At 43.2% G+C, this 16,994-nt stretch overlaps 1 protein-coding gene across 9 annotated transcripts in view; it reads left to right on the top strand.

The window, feature by feature from the left end:
• Positions 1–16,994, top strand: part of TMEM108 (transmembrane protein 108) — a 386,458-nt gene that overhangs the window by 141,328 nt on the left and 228,136 nt on the right. For 4 of the 9 annotated variants that reach the window (XM_073333193.1, XM_073333190.1, XM_073333194.1 and 1 more), the window contains one exon: positions 15,968–16,016. The exons of 3 other annotated variants lie outside the window; for them this stretch is intronic. The gene's annotated coding sequence lies outside the window, so the exon portion shown is untranslated. Of the gene's footprint in view, positions 1–8,788; positions 8,876–15,967; positions 16,017–16,994 lie in introns of those variants that run through there. 2 more of the 9 variants (XM_073333198.1, XM_073333195.1) reach the window with 1 other exon arrangement.

The raw sequence follows: 16,994 nt of genomic DNA, 5'->3' as shown, positions 1-16,994 counted from the left end.
GCAGATGGGTGATAGAACAGCAATAGAACTCCGATCTCAGCCAGAATCCCAAGCCAGCAGTCTCTCCACTGAACTGCTCTATTTTATGGACTTTGTGCTGCTCCACTGAAGTTTGCAGAGTCACATTGACTTCAGCGGGTTTTAGATCAGGTTTGCATGTATGGGTTCCGGTATACACGAATGAATTCATCCACAATTAGAGGCTTGATATCCCTTGAACTTATTTATAAAGTACTTCATTCCTTCATTCATCTTCCTGGATAACTATTATCCATTTCATAAAGTCAATTTTTTATCCGGTGTGTAAAGCAGTTCTATCTGAGTCGTCTGTTCATTCCAAAGCTTTCATATATTTTGGTTCGGCAACTTATTTCATTTTTTACTACTTTGTAGAGGGAATAATGTATATCATACGTTTATGAATCCTTTGATAATTTTGAAAACTTCCAGTAGGTTACCTCAAAGGGTCTGTTCTTCCACTGAGGAAGAAATCCGAATCATTTTAACCTACCTTTATAATCATCTGCATTATAGTGATTCTAAGGAGTCAGGCTCACCAACTTCTGTTCTTCAGAGATAGTCATATCATCCTTTTACATTATATATCTCTGAAGAGATTGAATATTAGTTTTGATTTGCTTAAAAAGCATATTTTAACTTATAAATAACTAATGCTGGATGGTTTAAAAACAAGAGCATAAAACTGGTTAAGCTCAGGCATGTTCTACAAGGACACCCAAATAATTTCTATGAAATATGGTTTTCATATGTGGTTTACACTAGAATAATGTGTTCTTAGCTGCTAAGATGTCCCACGGATTACACTAAACAACTATAAGAACAGGCTTTTCCAGAGAAAAATTCTGAGAAGTCTTTTATCATGTTTGATGGACACTCAGACAAACTGGTTCTATCTGTTTGTGGAGCATAGAGGTGTTCATTAACTTTGGTCAACAGTCTTACAACATAGAGTGATAGTTGTCATTCACATATGGCTGCCTCAAGAAGAGTAAGTACAATGGTACTCTCCCTGTCTCTGCTCATGTCCCATTTAGGTCCTTAGCAGTATTTGAACCTACAATATTCACCTCTAAAAGCATGCCACCTCTCCTTCTTGAGCTAAAGAAACACTTCCATTACCTATAGCTACAGTAAACATTTATCCTCCTTTATGGATTATCTGCTGTAATGAGACACAAACACACACCGTGTACTTAAATGTGTGGGTGCCTGTGTAACCCCCGCATCAGCAGTTCTACAGAAGCTTTCAAACAGCTCTGTTAAAAAAGAGCTTTTGCCAATCAACAAGAAGGATTTTTACCGACAGGTTCATAATCAGGTTGATTAATCTGAACATTTAATACTTAGCAAGATAAACTTTTCTTCAACCATTCAAAGGTTGTTTTCTCTTAATTTAGGTTCAGCATTTTTTTTCTTCTACTGTAGCCAACATTGGTTCTGTATCAGGTTCACATATCAGCAGTGGTCCTGAATTAATCTGTTACTTGCCTCCAACAGGATTCATTGCCAGCTAACGTGTAATAACTGCTGAGTCTGCATAACCAAGATGCTTAACGAGGAAATTTTTACAAAGAGTGTGGAAGGCTGAATTGTCTCAAAGAGGAAGTATTTGATCAAATTGATTGCTTATTGAAATTATTGCTGACAAAGTAGAGTTTGACATTAATGGGCACTTTTTCAGTGGGCTTCCTTAATTGTGCACTTAAAATGTCCAGTTTGCATGTGCAGACCCCACATTTCCACATACTAGAGTATGAATCCAATCCTGTCCCCTCTTCTGTGGCTGTGGAGGGCACTGGCTGTGGTAGAAATGATGCACTTCTGTTACCCAAGGGATGGGGTGGTGCAGCTTACGGTATGTGGGTGCACCCCCTTTCCTCCTCCCCCCCAATATCATTGGGCCCTGGCTTCTCCTTTTTGGGCTCCTTTTGCCAAACATGGAGTAGGAAGAAGCTGATGGGTCGTCAACACAAATCCACTGGCCATTAGCATGTGCTCATGTAGGGGCCACAGCCAGCCCGAAGGCTACTGCTGCGACTCCACAGCCTGTTACAGAAGATAGGATTATGCAGGTTGTGTGCTTATAGACAGATGCATTCACAAACTGATGGCTATAATTGAGGAAGCTGATGGAAAATTTGTCCTAAAATCCATTTGTTCATCTTACAGGAGAAGCAGAGTTTAACAATTCATGTCTGGCTCTGGGTTCATTGTATCTGTTCATTTAATGAGATTAGTTAACTAATTAGACTAATTCTTTTGTGTTTGTATGGCACTTTGAAGATGTAGAGCATTGTAAGTGCTGTTATTAACAGTGTTCTGTGACCTGGACTGAGCAGTTCATTTTGATATTAATATCAGATAAGATCAGGACAATATTTTGCAAAAGAAGAAAAGACAATGGAGGATTATAAACAATGGTGCAGCAGTTGGTGCTCTTCCATGAGTCAAGGGGTATCTCACTGAATAATCCATAGTTTCAATGCTGGTAATATTTTACCTTCAGCAGCTCATTTTGAAGTTGGATGGAATACTACAAAGTTTGCAAACACTAAGGCCTGGTCTACACTATGAGTTTATGTCACATTTAGCAGCATTAAATCCAAATTAACCCTGCACCCGTCCACACAACAAAGCCATTTTTTCGACATAAAGGGCTCTTAAAACCGATTTCTGTACTCCTCCCCAACGAGGGGATTAGCGCTGAAATCGACATCACCGTTTCGAATTAGGGTTAGTGTGGATGCAATTCAAAGGTATTGGCCTCCGGGAGCTAACCCACCGTGCACCATTGTGACCGCTCTGGACAGCACTCTGAACTCGGATGCACTGGCCAGGTGTACAGGAAAAGCCCCGGGAACTTTTGAATCTCATTTCCTGTTTGGCCAGGCGAGCTCATCAGCACAGGTCACCATGCAGTCCCAGAATCAAAAAAGAGCTCCAGCATGGACCGAACGGGAGGTACTGGATCTGATCGCTGTATGGGGAGAGGAATCCGTGCTATCAGAACTACGTTCCAAAAGACAAAATGCCAAAACTTGTCAAAAAATCTCAGAGGTCATGAGGGACAGAGGCTACATCAGGGACGCATCACAGTGCTGAGTGAAACTTAAGGAGCTCAGACAAGCGTACCAGAAAACCAAAGAATCAAACGGACGCTCCAGGACAGAGCCCCAGATATGCCGCTTCTATGCTGAGCTGCATGCAATTCTAGGGGAGGCCGCCACCACTACCCCACCCCTGTCTGTGGACTCCGATGATGGGGTACTCTCCGCCATGGCTGAGGATTTTGCAGATGGGGAAGATGAGGTGGAGGATGAGCTTGGGGAGAGCACACAGCACACTGTTCTCCCCGACAGCCAGGATCTTTTTCTCACCCTGACTGAAATACCCTCCCAACCCAACGAAGCTGGAGAAGGGACCTCTGGTGAGTGTACCTTTTAAAATATAATACATGTTATAAAAGCAAGAATTTTTTAATGATTAAGTAGCCCTGAGGACTTGGGATACATTCATGGCCAGTACTGCTACTGGAAAAGTCTGTTAACGTGTCTGGGGATGGAGCAGAAATCCTCCAGTGACATCTCCATGAAGCTCACCTGGAGGTACTCTAAAAGCCTTTGCAGAAGGTTTCTGGGGAGAGCAGCCTTATTCCATCCTCCATGGTAGGACACTTTACCACGCCATGCTAGTAGCAAGTAATCTGGCATCATTGCATGACAAAGCCTGGCAGCATATGGTCCCGGTGTTTGCTGGCATTCAAGCAACATCCATTCTTTATCTCTCTGTGTTATCCTCAGGAGAGTGATATCGTTCGTGGTAATCTGGTTGAAATAGGGGAATTTAATTAAGGGGACATTTAGAGGTGGCCGTTCCTACTGGGCTGTTTGCCTGTGGCTGAAAAGAAATCCTCCCCGCAGTTAGCCACGCGGTGAGGGGGGAGGGGCTTTGGCACTGAGCTGTTTGCGTTTGACTAGCAGGGATCTTCCCTGATACCAGCCAGGTGGTGGGAGGAGGGGAAAAGCGATCATCCCAGAGAATTGGATGGGGGGGACGGAGTTAATTTGGTTTCTGCTGCTGCACGTTAACAGGAAAACTGCAGCACTAAATGGCCAACTCAACGGGCTTTGCTTGGTATGGGAAAGGAGAGCACTGCTGTTATGAAGGTTGCAGAAGCCAAAAGACTATGGCTTACCATGGCCGCCTGCAAGCCGAATTCTGTTGCCCGGCCCTGTGTGTGTGATCTCTAACCCCAAAGCCACAGGCACTCAATATAAGATGCAAATTGCGACCTTGTACCAAAATCACATGTGCTATGTAATTTGAATAGTGTTGTTCACCGTGAAAGAGTATAGCCATTGTTCTGTAAAATGTATCTTTTTAAATACTTCTCTCTCTTTTTTTCCTCTAGTAGCTGCAAATGTTTCAAGCCTCCCTCCTCCATCCCAAAAGCTATCTCAGATAAGGCGGCAAAAAAAACGCACGTGCAATGACATGTTCTCTGAGCTCATGCAGTCCGGCACTGACAGAGCTGTGTGGAGGGACACAATAGCAGAGTACAGGAGAGTGGCCGATGAACATGAAGAGAGATGGCGGCAGGAAGATCAGAGGAGGCAGAGGCAATGTTGGGGCTACTGCGGGATCAAACGGACATGCTCCGGCGTCTGGTGGAGGTTCATGAACGGCAGCAGGATCACAGACTGCCGTTCCAGCCTCTGCTTAACCGCCCTTCCTCCTCCCCAAGTTCCATAGCCTCCTCACCCAGACGTCCAAGAACGAGGGGGAGGGGAGGCTTGAAGAGCCCAAGCAACAGAAGGCTGGCATTCAACAAGTTTTAAAGTGGCCTTTTCCTTCTCTCCTACCTCCTCCTACATCCCACCTGGGCTACCTTGTGAGTTATCTCCATATTTTTATAATCAATTAATAAAGAATACATGTATTTTAATGATAGTGTCTTTATTTCCTTTGCAAGCAAGCTGTGATCGAAGGGGGCAGGGTGGGTGGCTTACAGGGAATTTAGAGGCAACCAAGGGGGTGGGTTTTCATCAAGGAGAAACAAACAGAAGTGTCACAGAGTACCCTGGCCAGTCATGAAACTGGTTTTCAAAGCTTCTCTGATGTGCAATGCTTTCTGCTGTGCTCTTCTAACTGCCCTGGTGTCTGGCTGCGCGTATTCAGCGGCCATGAGATTTGCATCAACATCCCACCCCGCCATAAACATCTCCCCCTTAGTCTCACAGAGATTGTGGAGCACACAGCAAGCAGCAATAACAATGGGAATATTGGTTTCGCTGAGGTCTGAGCGAGTCAGTAAACTGCGCCAGCAACCCTTTAAATGTCCAAATGCACATTCTACCACCATTCTGCACTTGCTCAGCCTATAGTTGAACAGCTCCTTACTACTGTCCAGGGTGCCTGTGTACGGCTTCATGAGCCAGGGCATTAAGGGATAGGCTGGGTCCCCAAGGATAACTATAGGCATTTCAACATCCCCAACAGTTATTTTCTGGTCTGGGAAGTAAATCTCTTCCTGCAGCCATTTAAACAGACCAGAGTTCCTGAAGATGTGAGTGTCATAAACCTTTCCCGGCCATCCCATGTTGATGTTGGTGAAACATCCCTTGTGATCCACCAGTGCTTGCAGCACCATTGAAAAGTACCCCTTGCGGTTTATGTACTGGCTGCCCTGGTGGTCCAGTCCCAAGATAGGGATATGCATTCCGTCTATAGCCCCACCACAGTTAGGGAATCCCATTGCAGCAAAGCCATCTAGTATGACCTGCACATTTCCCAGAGTCACTACCTTTGATAGCAGCAGTTCAATGATTTTGTTGGCTACTTGTATCACAGCAGCCCCCTCAGTAGATTTGCACACTCCAAATTGATTACTGACTGACCGGTAGCTGTCTGGCATTGCAAGCTTCCACAGGGCTATTGCCACTCACTTGTGAACTGTGAGGGCTGCTCTCATCTTGGTATTCTTGCACTTCGGGCAGGGGAAAACAAGTCACAAAGTTCCATGAAAGTGCCCTTATGCATGCGAAAGTTTCAGAGCCACTGGGAATCATCCCAGACCTGCAACACCATGCAGTCCCACTAGTCTGTTCTTGTTTCCCAGGCCCAGAATCGGCGTTCCATGGCATGAGCCTGCCCCATTAACACCATGATCTACAAATTGCGGAGGAATGTGGTATTAGAGAAAAGTGTGTTCATGTCCTCATCACTGCACTTCCGTCGCCTCCTCGCCTGGTTTTTCAGGTGCTGGTTCTGCATAAACTGCACGATAATGTGCAAGGTGTTTAGAATGGTCATAACTGCTTCGGTGAGCTGAACAGGGCTCCATGCTTGTTGTGCTATGGCGTCTGCTCCTGCTTGGGCAATCCAAGGAAAAGGGCGTGAAATGATTATTTGCTGTTGCTCTGACGGAGGGAGGGGAGACCGACAGCATGGCTTACAGGGTTGGCTTACAGGGAATTAAAATCAACAAAGGGGGTGGCTTTGCAAGAAACAGAATGGCCCCCTCAAGGATAGAACTCAACACCTCAAGGATAGAACTCAAAACTGGGTTTAGTAGGCCATTAATTTCACGGAAGGAAGGAAGAAGGGAGGAGAAAGTGAATACAAAACAAATCTGGTCTATTTCTTGTTTTGATACACTTCATCTATCTTTATACATCTTGCTATTAGCAGACTGTTCAGTACAACCGCTAGCCATCATCATCTCCTGGGTGCTCGGCAGAAGACGGTGCAGTATGACTGCTGGCCATCGTCTTCTCCTGGCTGCTCATTAAAAGACAGTGCACTAGGACTGCCAGTAGGACTGAATCGCCATGAGACAAAACTTAAAAGGGTAATGACCTGGCTGAGTCACTCCCATGTTTGCCCAGGCGCCCCGACCTCATCGAGGTCGGTTAAAAGAGCACCCTGGACTACGTCAATGATGGCTACCAGTCATACTGCACTGTCTGCTGCCAAAAGGCAATAAGCTGCTGCTTTGTAGCAATGCAGTACCACGTCTGCCAGCACCCAGGAGACATATGGTGATGGTTAGCTGAGCGGGCTCCATGCTTGCGTGGTATGGCATACCCAGGAAAAAAGGCGCAAAATGATTGTCTGCCATTGCTTTCATGGAGGGAGGGAGGGAGGGAAGGGGGGCCTGATGATATGTACCCAGAACCACCCGTGACAATGTTTTAGCCCCATCAGGCATTGGGATTTCTACCCAGAATTCAAATGGGTGGCGGAGACTGCAGGAACTGTGGGATAGCTACCCACAGTACAACGCTCCGGAAGTCGATGGTTGCCTCGGTACTGTGGACGCACTCCACCGACTGCATGCACTTAGAGCATTTGTGTGGGGACACACACAATCGACTGTATAAAAACGCTTTCTACAAAACCGACTTCTATAAATTTGACCTCATTTCGTAGAACAGACAAGGCCTAAGTGAGCTTCAGGCTCATTGATTTATTGCTATGAACTTTCAAATGTGTTTGAAGCACATTGTGTTACTTTACAAGTTTGATCCTGGGTTTCTTGCACACTTCTTACTCTCAGTGAAGAAAAAAATGAATAGGCTAATGTAATAGAAATTGGAGGAGTGACATACAACAGCTACATTTGGTTCGAATATCTGTATAGTAATGGAAAGTCAATGGCAGTTTTAGGTGACAAAAAAGGAAGCATTTGTGCCCTACATCAGTGAATATGGAAAAATGTGAGAGGAAAAGTATATGTGAGAATGATGGGGGAAGAGGGGCAAAGAAAGCGAATTGTTTGCAAGCTGCACGGCATAGGATGAGATACTGGATTGGGAATCTGGGGACCTGGGCTGTATTCCTGGCACTGTGATTCAACTGCTCTGCTTACCTTGGATAAGTCTAATCAACCACTCTGAAAATGTTTTCTCATCTGTAAAATGGAGATAATGATACTTCCATTCATTAGTACAGTGCTTTGAGATTCTTCACTGAGAACTGCTCTAACACAGGTAAATATTATGCTAGATCAGGAATGATAGAGCTGTGACAGATTTCTTCTGATGGTCTCTTCCTGCCCTTGTTCAAGATTTACAAGACTTACAGTGGAAGATCAATAGCTGAGATAAGTAAGACCCACAAAATGTTGACTTAATTGTTAAAGGAGCCACAGAAAGCCTCTGCAGCAACCAAATTGTGTTAGAGCAGAATGTTATCTTATTTTAATACTGTTTATTTACAGCACTTACTTTCATTATATATTTAACCTTTTTAAAGTGGCCCTCTAAATTCAGAACTTCCCATTTCAGTACAATTATTGTTAATCCAATATAGCTCTTGTAAATCCTGTCTGTAATCACTGTAATAATCTGTCCCTGTTATTGCAACAGTACGTCCTCATTTATATTCAGTGACTGTGCTTCACTAACAGCTACTTTGCTCTGCTCTGTGTCCCACTGAAAAGACTCTGGCTCCTGTTTGGACTCTTTATACATTCTCGCAGCCAGAGATTCTTTACCAGCCTGACACCAGTGACCTCACATTGGTCACTCAAAAGTGCCAAATGTCTATTACTTGTGAGGCTAGTCCAAACAAATGAATGGGGTGAGACTTCTGCTTCTCCCTATTGTGTCTGACCTGAACAAGCTGGAAGCTATATAAAACATCCCTTGGGATTTGGAAAGCAGAAGTAGGCACTGCAAAGAACATTTAGGGGATTGGCTGGTGCTGTCATGTGACCGATGCTAGGCAACATGTGCTATTGGCCTTCTTGGTTGCAGACAGATCAGAAGGAACATCAGTTTGTGTGTGTATGTGCAAATGAGGCTGTGCTTTCTCCACAGCAGTCTGGGGGAGCTTTAGCACTTCTATTGAGGTAAGCAATAATGATGTCTCTTTATTCTAATAAATTAGCTGCTGGGAATGGATGCAGCAGGATTTTCTGCTGTACAAGCACAGAGTAAAATAGAAAAAGGGCTCCACTCTTAAATTCTGTATTTTGATTTCTTTTGATGTTTTTTAAATTCTAAATTAAATATGATCCAAGGTGATAGATACTCAAATATGCCCAGCAATTTTCTTTGGTAATTCAAAATCATTGTATTCTATTTTAAATGTTTTCCATCTTGAGAATATTAAATTATATATTAGCAAGCAGTTGCACAGACAGGCATGCATTGGAAATAGTGCATAGATACATTTCTGTCTTTATGAAGGGGTGGAGAGGGAGAGGAAGGTTGATATTAATACCTATCTTTGCATGAAAAGCATCAGGTCATTTTTACAAAGCAGACTGTTTAAAACAAAACCTGTAAAATGCCTGCCAAGACCAGTCATTGATATGTGTTTTGAGATGCATGTTGGCAATATTAAAGCAAAGGCGCAAGACAGATGTTCAATATCCTAATGGATTTGGAATCTATGGCTTGTATATTGTATTTAAAGTAGAACAGTGAATGAAAGGCAGCAGCCTGTTTAAACAGGTCTTGAACTGTAGCCAATTAAAAAAGCCCATTGTAGTCGTGTGGTAGGCATACATCTTAGCCAACTGCTTCACAAGAAATAGATTTTATGTATTTCCTCCAAAACTATAGGGTGGAGTGAATAACTGTCTATGGAAAATATTTTAATAATACACTGTAAGTGAAGTTTATACCAAAGATAATTAAAGCCATTGTTGAAAAGAATTAAAGCTGCTAAGGATTAAACTGACTGCACCACAAAAAATGAAAAGGAACTGGACTGTATTATGAATAAATGGCTCTGCAGCAAAACTACAGAATCTATAATCAAACTGAGAAAATCCTCCTTCTGTAAGTGCAGAGAGCATTCATGCATTCAGGCTACATGGATGTAGTAGCTTGTCCAGAGAAGCTGCTGTGAAAGAGAAGTTAATGTCAAAACTAAGCAGGATCAGTCTTTTAAAATCCCATAGCTCTCCCAGGAAGTAAATCAGGAGTGAGAATGTGCTTTTGATGAATGATACTGTCATCTTGCAGCTGCTGCTAAATTTTTTTAATTCAAAAGACCAGATTAAGCAGGAAAGTTCAAAAGAACAAAAAAAAAAAAAACCCCTTCACAAAAAATCCAAACCCACTAATATATAACATGCCTCTGCAGTGTTAATTCTGGGAACCAAATGCTATTGCACAAAAACTAAAGAAGCTCTGACTGTTTTCCATATGCAGAACCATTTAACCAAGAGCAGTTAAATTTCACGACTTTACCTATATAAGAAAAAGCAATACTTCTGCTAACTTGATCTAAAAGTAGTCTATTTGCTCAACTTTAACACAGAACGGTCAGAATTAAAACTAGGCATGCAAACATTGAGAATGTTTTCTACTATGCTGTACTCCCCTAGTGAACTATTCTAATCTGCTTTGTTTGTAAAGCTATTGACTAGTATAGCTTTCTATCATAAAATTATTTTTGATACCATACTTAGCTTATCGCCAGTATAAATTTAATGCTGGCTGTTCTAATTTTCAGGGATTTTGTACCATACTTGCAGTTTGTGAGTGCTAACAATTCCTTAGAAATCCATTTGCTATTTTTCAAGGTTGAAAAACTGGGAAAATACCTATAGTCCAGTTAAAAAGGATGGAATTTGTAAACTGATGTTATCTGTATTTGTTCCAAATATGGAATAGGTTGAACTTTTACTCTTCTCAGAGGTGTGATTTTTTTTTAAAAAAAGATAGAACAGGAGATATAAACAATGATAATTGCTTGATGCAAAATACCAATATGTCTTGAGCATATTAATAATGTAAAAATAAAGATCTTATGTTATCTAATATACAAATAAAAATTGACATGCAAATATTATACAAAAATAGCAGAGAAATACTTACACTAAAGATGTATTTGTTTACAGACTTTTTTGACACCCAGTGCTTTACAAAGTTTGAAAACACTAGGGAGGCAGTAATACTAAATGGCTCTGGTGTAGCATCTGCACTGTTACCTTCCCCTGGAGGCTTTGTAATGGGAGGCTGTACAAGGTGTATTAGGCCTAGAGGCCCCCTGCAGGAGGCCTTGTGATCCTACCACACCCTTTCCCAGAAAGGAGCAGTAGAGAAGTCCTCTAGGCTGCCTAGAGTGGCTGCTGGGGAAGCAGCCAATGAGAGAGTTTCATTGAGCAACCAATTTGGGCCAGGGAGGGCCATATAAACGATGCTGCAGAGGTAGAGCCAAGCAGTTGCTGCCTGGAGCTGGAGGAGGGAAACCTGTGCTCCTGGCTGGTTGACTGACTGAAGAAGCAGCAGGACCATGGACAGTTCAGTTGCTGGCAGGGACCGAGGGAGCTCCTGGCTGGCTGCTAAGACTGAGCCCAGGAAGGGCTGCAGGAAGACAGTGTCTCCAGTAAGGAAGCCCTGGGGGTATGGCCCCATACTGGGGCTGGGAGTATTTAAAAACCAAGCCTAGGGAGGGGTACAGAGATACCAACAGAGGGGTCCTGGAACAGGCCTCTGGTGGACTGTATACCCCAAAAGGGGTCTGTTCTGTTTCACATACAGACTGTGTGTGTGTGACTTGGCCAGAGGGCTGAGTCACTGAAAACCCACCTAAGAAATCTCCAACAGGGGTCACCACAAATGGAGACTGCAGGCACACACACTCGACTAGGGGGTGCTTGCAAGAGGGGAGTGCCACCCTATTACAGAGGCAGCTTTAAACTGAAGCATCAGCAGCGGATGGTGCCTGGCAAATGTGTTGGATCAATTTGCATCTGTGATGCCCTTGCCATGTCCCCCCTCTCTCCATAGTTGCCCAAATTTGAGATTTTTTTGGTGATGAGGGTCCCCTAAAAGAAGAGAAGTTGTTAAATGTACACACTGCAACCTCACCTCCATGTGTACATTCTGCTGGGGCTCTAGGTTACCCCAAGCCAGCATAAGGGTGGAATCTAGCCCAGTGCAGATAAACAAATTCTTGTCTCAAGACTTGCTTATAGTATAGTTTTTGGTGCTGCTGTAACTTGAGCTAATCAGTTGCCAGATAACTCAAGTTAACCACACATGACTGTAAATTCTAGCATAGATTCTCAAAAATGTTTGTTCCTGATAATGGTTCATGGGTTTATGTACACTACAGGTCTTTAAATTGATTGTTCCAAGACACAAATGTGTGTGGAGCGTCCAGATTAGCATCTGCAAGTGTGCTAGTTTACTAGCATTAACTGACAATCAATTATCTTGAGTTTAAAATCTCTAGAGTAGACATACCTCCTCAGAGTTAAGCCAGGTTGAAGAATAGTTGAGCCAAAAATGTGTGTCCTGGAACAAACATCTGTGAGTTGGCTACAGAAGAGTTTACAATCTTATTAGTTAACTTGAGTTAATTGCGATCAGTTAGCAGTTAGCTCAAGGTACAAGACCAAAAACTCTAGTATAGATATATGCTGAACTGTTCCAGTGTAACCCCAGTGAAGTTAATGTATTTGCATTAGTGTAGCTCTGAAAAGAATTTGTCCCAAGGCGTATTATGGCCACGGTGGGTAGGTAGACTAGGAAAATTAACATTAACTTTCTGACTCAAACCAACAAAAGAAAAGAGGTACGTAGTTAAGGCTCCCATTTTACCCAGAACTAAAATTGACATCTACTCTAGGTGGCTATTTCAGATACTTCTGTACAGGACCAGATTCTACTCTTTGATCCAGTTTTCACCATGCTGTAAAGAAAACGGCTGGTGCCCTTAAACACACGTGCCATGGCTGATTTCCTTGAGCTTATCTGGTGATAAGCACGAAGTTTGAGACTGAAATGTGATCAGTAGTTTGTAGTGCTGTCAATCCAACTCATACAATAAAGGGTTAAATCCTACTATGGCTGGAGGCGGGGGGACACTGCCAGGCTTGCCCCCACTGTCAGCCAGGGCAAGATTCCTCATAGTAGGTTGAGGCAGTGGACTGTGGGAGCACTTAGACTGTGCTTTTACTGAAAAAGGCAGCTGTTTCTGCTGTTGCTGGATTGTGCTTGCTGCTGACCACAGCATAGGTGCAAGCTAGCTGAAGCGCTAGTCATGACTGTTTAACATGTTAATAGCACTCCCTTAGAGATGTGGTGTTTGAGCCGGTGCAATTACTGGCCCTCTTTCATTCTGCCCCCTCGAGCACCATGGAGAGATACTTGCTTTCTGGTTTTGTGGAGGAAGAGATTCCCTGTGTTCTTCGTTCCTTGTGCACCAGACAGCAGGATTTTATCCACGCAGTGCTGCAATGCCTCAGAGAAGTTTTGCCAGCTAAAGTTGCTGTGGGAACCTCTCTTCAGATGTATGATCTGAAGGAAGAGACAGATAACATGATGCCACAAGTGGGGAATGCAGCAGGATGTTATGATACAGAAGCACAGAGTTTGCTGTTAGCAGCTGTGACCATTGGGGGGCTCCTGTTTCTAAGGAGAACTCATATCACTTATTCAGTAGCTTCTTTTACCATTTGGTTTAGTCTTTAGTTTACATTGTTTCATCATGATCTTCCATTCGTACAGTGGGAAGTCTGCAAATGAAATCCTTGTCCTGCTGTTCAGGATCGGGTTTGTATTGGCTTAGTCATTTTAGTGAGGTGCTTGTAGAGAGACAGGGAACAGAGACCTATTTAAATACTCTCCATGAATGTAAAGGCAGAAACACATGCTACCATCAAGAAACACTGGCTGAGCACATTATTGGTTTTGCCCCCATGTGATTGGTTTTGCCCACCCCACTAGCAGATGTCACAACACTCTCCAGTAGTTCCTACAAGTGATTGAAGTAACTAGCCAATTTAAAGTGAAAACTAGGCACACATTGGTTGCGTGAGATTTTTCAGAATCTTTTTTCCATGTAGAGAGGCAGCATGGTCCAGTGGATCAAGCACTGGATTGGAAGTCAGCAGACCTGGATTCTGTTTCCATCTCTGCCAGTGATCTGATGGATGACCTGGGGCAAGTCATTTAAAAAAAAAATCTCTTTGTGCCTCAGTTTCCCTATCTGTAAAATGGAAATAATGATACTGACCTTCCTTTGTAAAGCACTTTGAGATTTCTGGATGGAAAGATCTATATAAGAACCAATTATTATTAATTATTAATTATTATTATTATTATTGTCAGGTACAGAAGGCTATTAAAGACTCATTAGTGACCAATCTGTGTACCCAAAATATTGCTTTCAATAGAAGATACCATAGGACTTCAATTTATTATTCATGTTTATCTAGCCTTCATAGTGTAATAGGTGCATCACGAATACAGATAATATATGGTTACTGCTCTCTAGGGCTTACTGTCCAAGCTTAGACACAATATGTAACAAGGGGGGGGAGTCACAAACAAAGGGGAGGAGGATGGAAGATCAAGGCTTACAGCAGTGAAATAGGGTTGTTTTTAGATTTGATATAAAAACTTCATAACAATTTAATCTAAGAATCATGTTTCTAAAATGATTGCTATAATTTGTTTTTAGTGTGCACTGTGGCCAATAGCTGCATCACAGCTAATATTGAGGTTTCTCACGGTGCCTTCTGTTAGCCTTCTTTCCAGAAAGTGCTAATTACTTACATTCCCATTAATGTCTGTAGTAGGATTTGTGGTTGCTCATTGCCCCTTAAAAATTAGGCCATGTAAGTATACCTTTCCCTTCCCGCCATAGTGCAGCACTGACTCTGGCAACACAGGAGAGACCAGAATATTAACCCCTCTTCCAGAGTTCTGTAAACTTCCCAACTCCCTCATTCAAGTGAAGACTCTGAGAAGACAGTTCACTATTTTTTCCTGGAGGAATGCTCAATATGGTACGACAGGACTGAGATGGTGAGGAGTGTGTCCCTGCGTGGTTGGGGAGGAGCGGAATGAAAGAGGGGAAGTCAGCGAATCTTAGGAAAGGGGTGGAGAGAGAAAAAAGAGAAGGTAGGATTTTCACAAACCACCTGAGTCCCATTTTCAAAGGTGATTTAGGCACTTAGGAGCCTAGGCCTCATGGGCTTTCAATGCACAGCAGGAAAGGCGGAAGGTAGAGACTAGAAGGGAATGGCATAGTTCTGCTGAAGTCAAGCAGGAGAAAGAATGGGATATCCAGGTCGTGGGTGCTGGCAATGAGAATGCAGAGCAAGGGGAAGGAGAAAGAAGGAGGAATGAATGCTGGAAAATAACCAACCAGCACATTGTCTGAAAGAAGCTGGTTCACCCCACCCTCATGGTAATGCCATTAGTGATAGTCAACAATGTTGAGTGTGATAGAGAGGTGTTCTTCTACTAAGGGCAATTATGACAGGGTTTAATGTAGCCATAGTCTATAGCTCAGTGACATTCGTGTGAATCAAAGAAAGAGGAGTGTTATAACAGGGAGGTGGGTATGTGCTATGCTGAGGTGCACCACCACAGTTAGGTCTGCATTACAGACCATCCAGTGTCCAGTGCAGTGGTTCAGTCCTAGTAATTTGTGGCATATAATGAGCTTGTAACTAGGCTAAATACAGACAAAAAAGGCCTGAATTTTCAGAGGTCAGGGGCAGAGGCAGACGTTCAGATTCTCTGAAATTTAGGCTCTTACTATATGAAAGTAAAGTGCCTGCTAAAAAAGCCAATATGTTTCTGTAAATATTCCCCAGCTGTGTACATCTCCTTTATTTTTAGATACTTCATCTGCTATTAAGAGGTCCTTTCCCCAGCTGAGATTTTTTTTTTTTTGAGACTATCTTAAAGCCTTGTGATGTGGATCCAATATCTTTGAAACCCATATCTCATTGCAGGATATCTTTCAAACAGGAGAGAACCATACCTCTAAACTGTCTCTTGTTACAGACCCAAATATACCTGATCCCCAAAAAGTTGTGGAGTGATATTTCACTTTTATAATTGTAAATTACTGACACACAGGAAATCATAAACCCTAGAAGTGTTTATAAATAGATGGCAAAGACAGTAAGTTTCTTGTATTTTTAGCTTTGAGCTACTAACGCTTTGTCCTTCATTTTGGATAGTTTCCTGCCCCAGGACACTGGATCCCTCATTTGGGTGTTTGCATTAAAGGTATGGTAAGGTGGAGAGTTTTTTCAGTAGTGTCTCAGTTTCTTGGTTCTTCTGAGTTTGGTTGCAGGAGGGGGTTCTGACCTGGGGTAGGGGGTTCAGGGCTTGGGGTCTGGGATAGAGTTAGGGTGAGGAAGGGGGTTCCGACCTGCAGCAGGAGGTTCAGGGTGCAGGCTGCTGCCGGGCAGCACTTATCTCAGGCATCTCCCAGTTGGTGGTGCAGTGAAGCTAAGGCAGGCTCCCTGCCTGCCCTTGCTCTGTACTGCTCCCTGAAGCAGCTGCCATGTTCTGGCCATTAGGCGGATGCTCAGCCAGGCGGGTCTGCACGGTGTGTGCTGCCCGCACCCACAGGTGCTACCGCTGCAGCTCCCATTGGCCGCGGTTCCCGGCCAATGGGAGCTGTGGAGCCAGCACTGGGGGCAGGGGCAGCATGCTGAGCTTCCCTGATCGCCCCTGTGCCTAGGAGCCACAGGGACATGGCAGCCGTTTCCAGGGAGCTGTGATGGTCTAAACATGGAAGGTTGCATAATAAGGGTGGTCTGTTGTATAGGCCTCACTGCACTGTATGTATACACATATACAGATGTTTAAATTTACTACAATTTTAAAATATCCAGTTAGTTTGTGGGCCCTCCATAATCAAATAATTCATTATACAGCTATGCCTTCTTAAATGCTTTGGGCCAGATCTTCAGCTGCTGTAAATTGGGGTGGGGCCACCCAAATTGGAAGAGCTGTATCATTTGACACCAACTGTGGATATGGCCCATGGTTTTTAGTGGCCTTTGCTTTAAAATTTTGGAAAGTCACCAAGAATATAGGGAGGGATTTTGCTCAGCCTATAAAATTCAGATTCAAAGACATCAAAGGTGTGATCAGTATGTGCTGAATTAAACTGTTAAAACAAAGGTCTGTACTGTCTTCCTCAAGTGTGTAGGTCAAGATTAGTGAGCTATAGAATGTACATAGTAAAACCCATCA

This window comes from Lepidochelys kempii, chromosome 2, assembly GCF_965140265.1.
Source record: "Lepidochelys kempii isolate rLepKem1 chromosome 2, rLepKem1.hap2, whole genome shotgun sequence".
In the NCBI taxonomy this organism is placed as follows: domain Eukaryota; kingdom Metazoa; phylum Chordata; order Testudines; family Cheloniidae; genus Lepidochelys; species Lepidochelys kempii.
The sequence above is the reverse complement of the archived record's forward strand: the minus strand, read 5'-3'. Positions and strand labels throughout refer to the sequence as shown.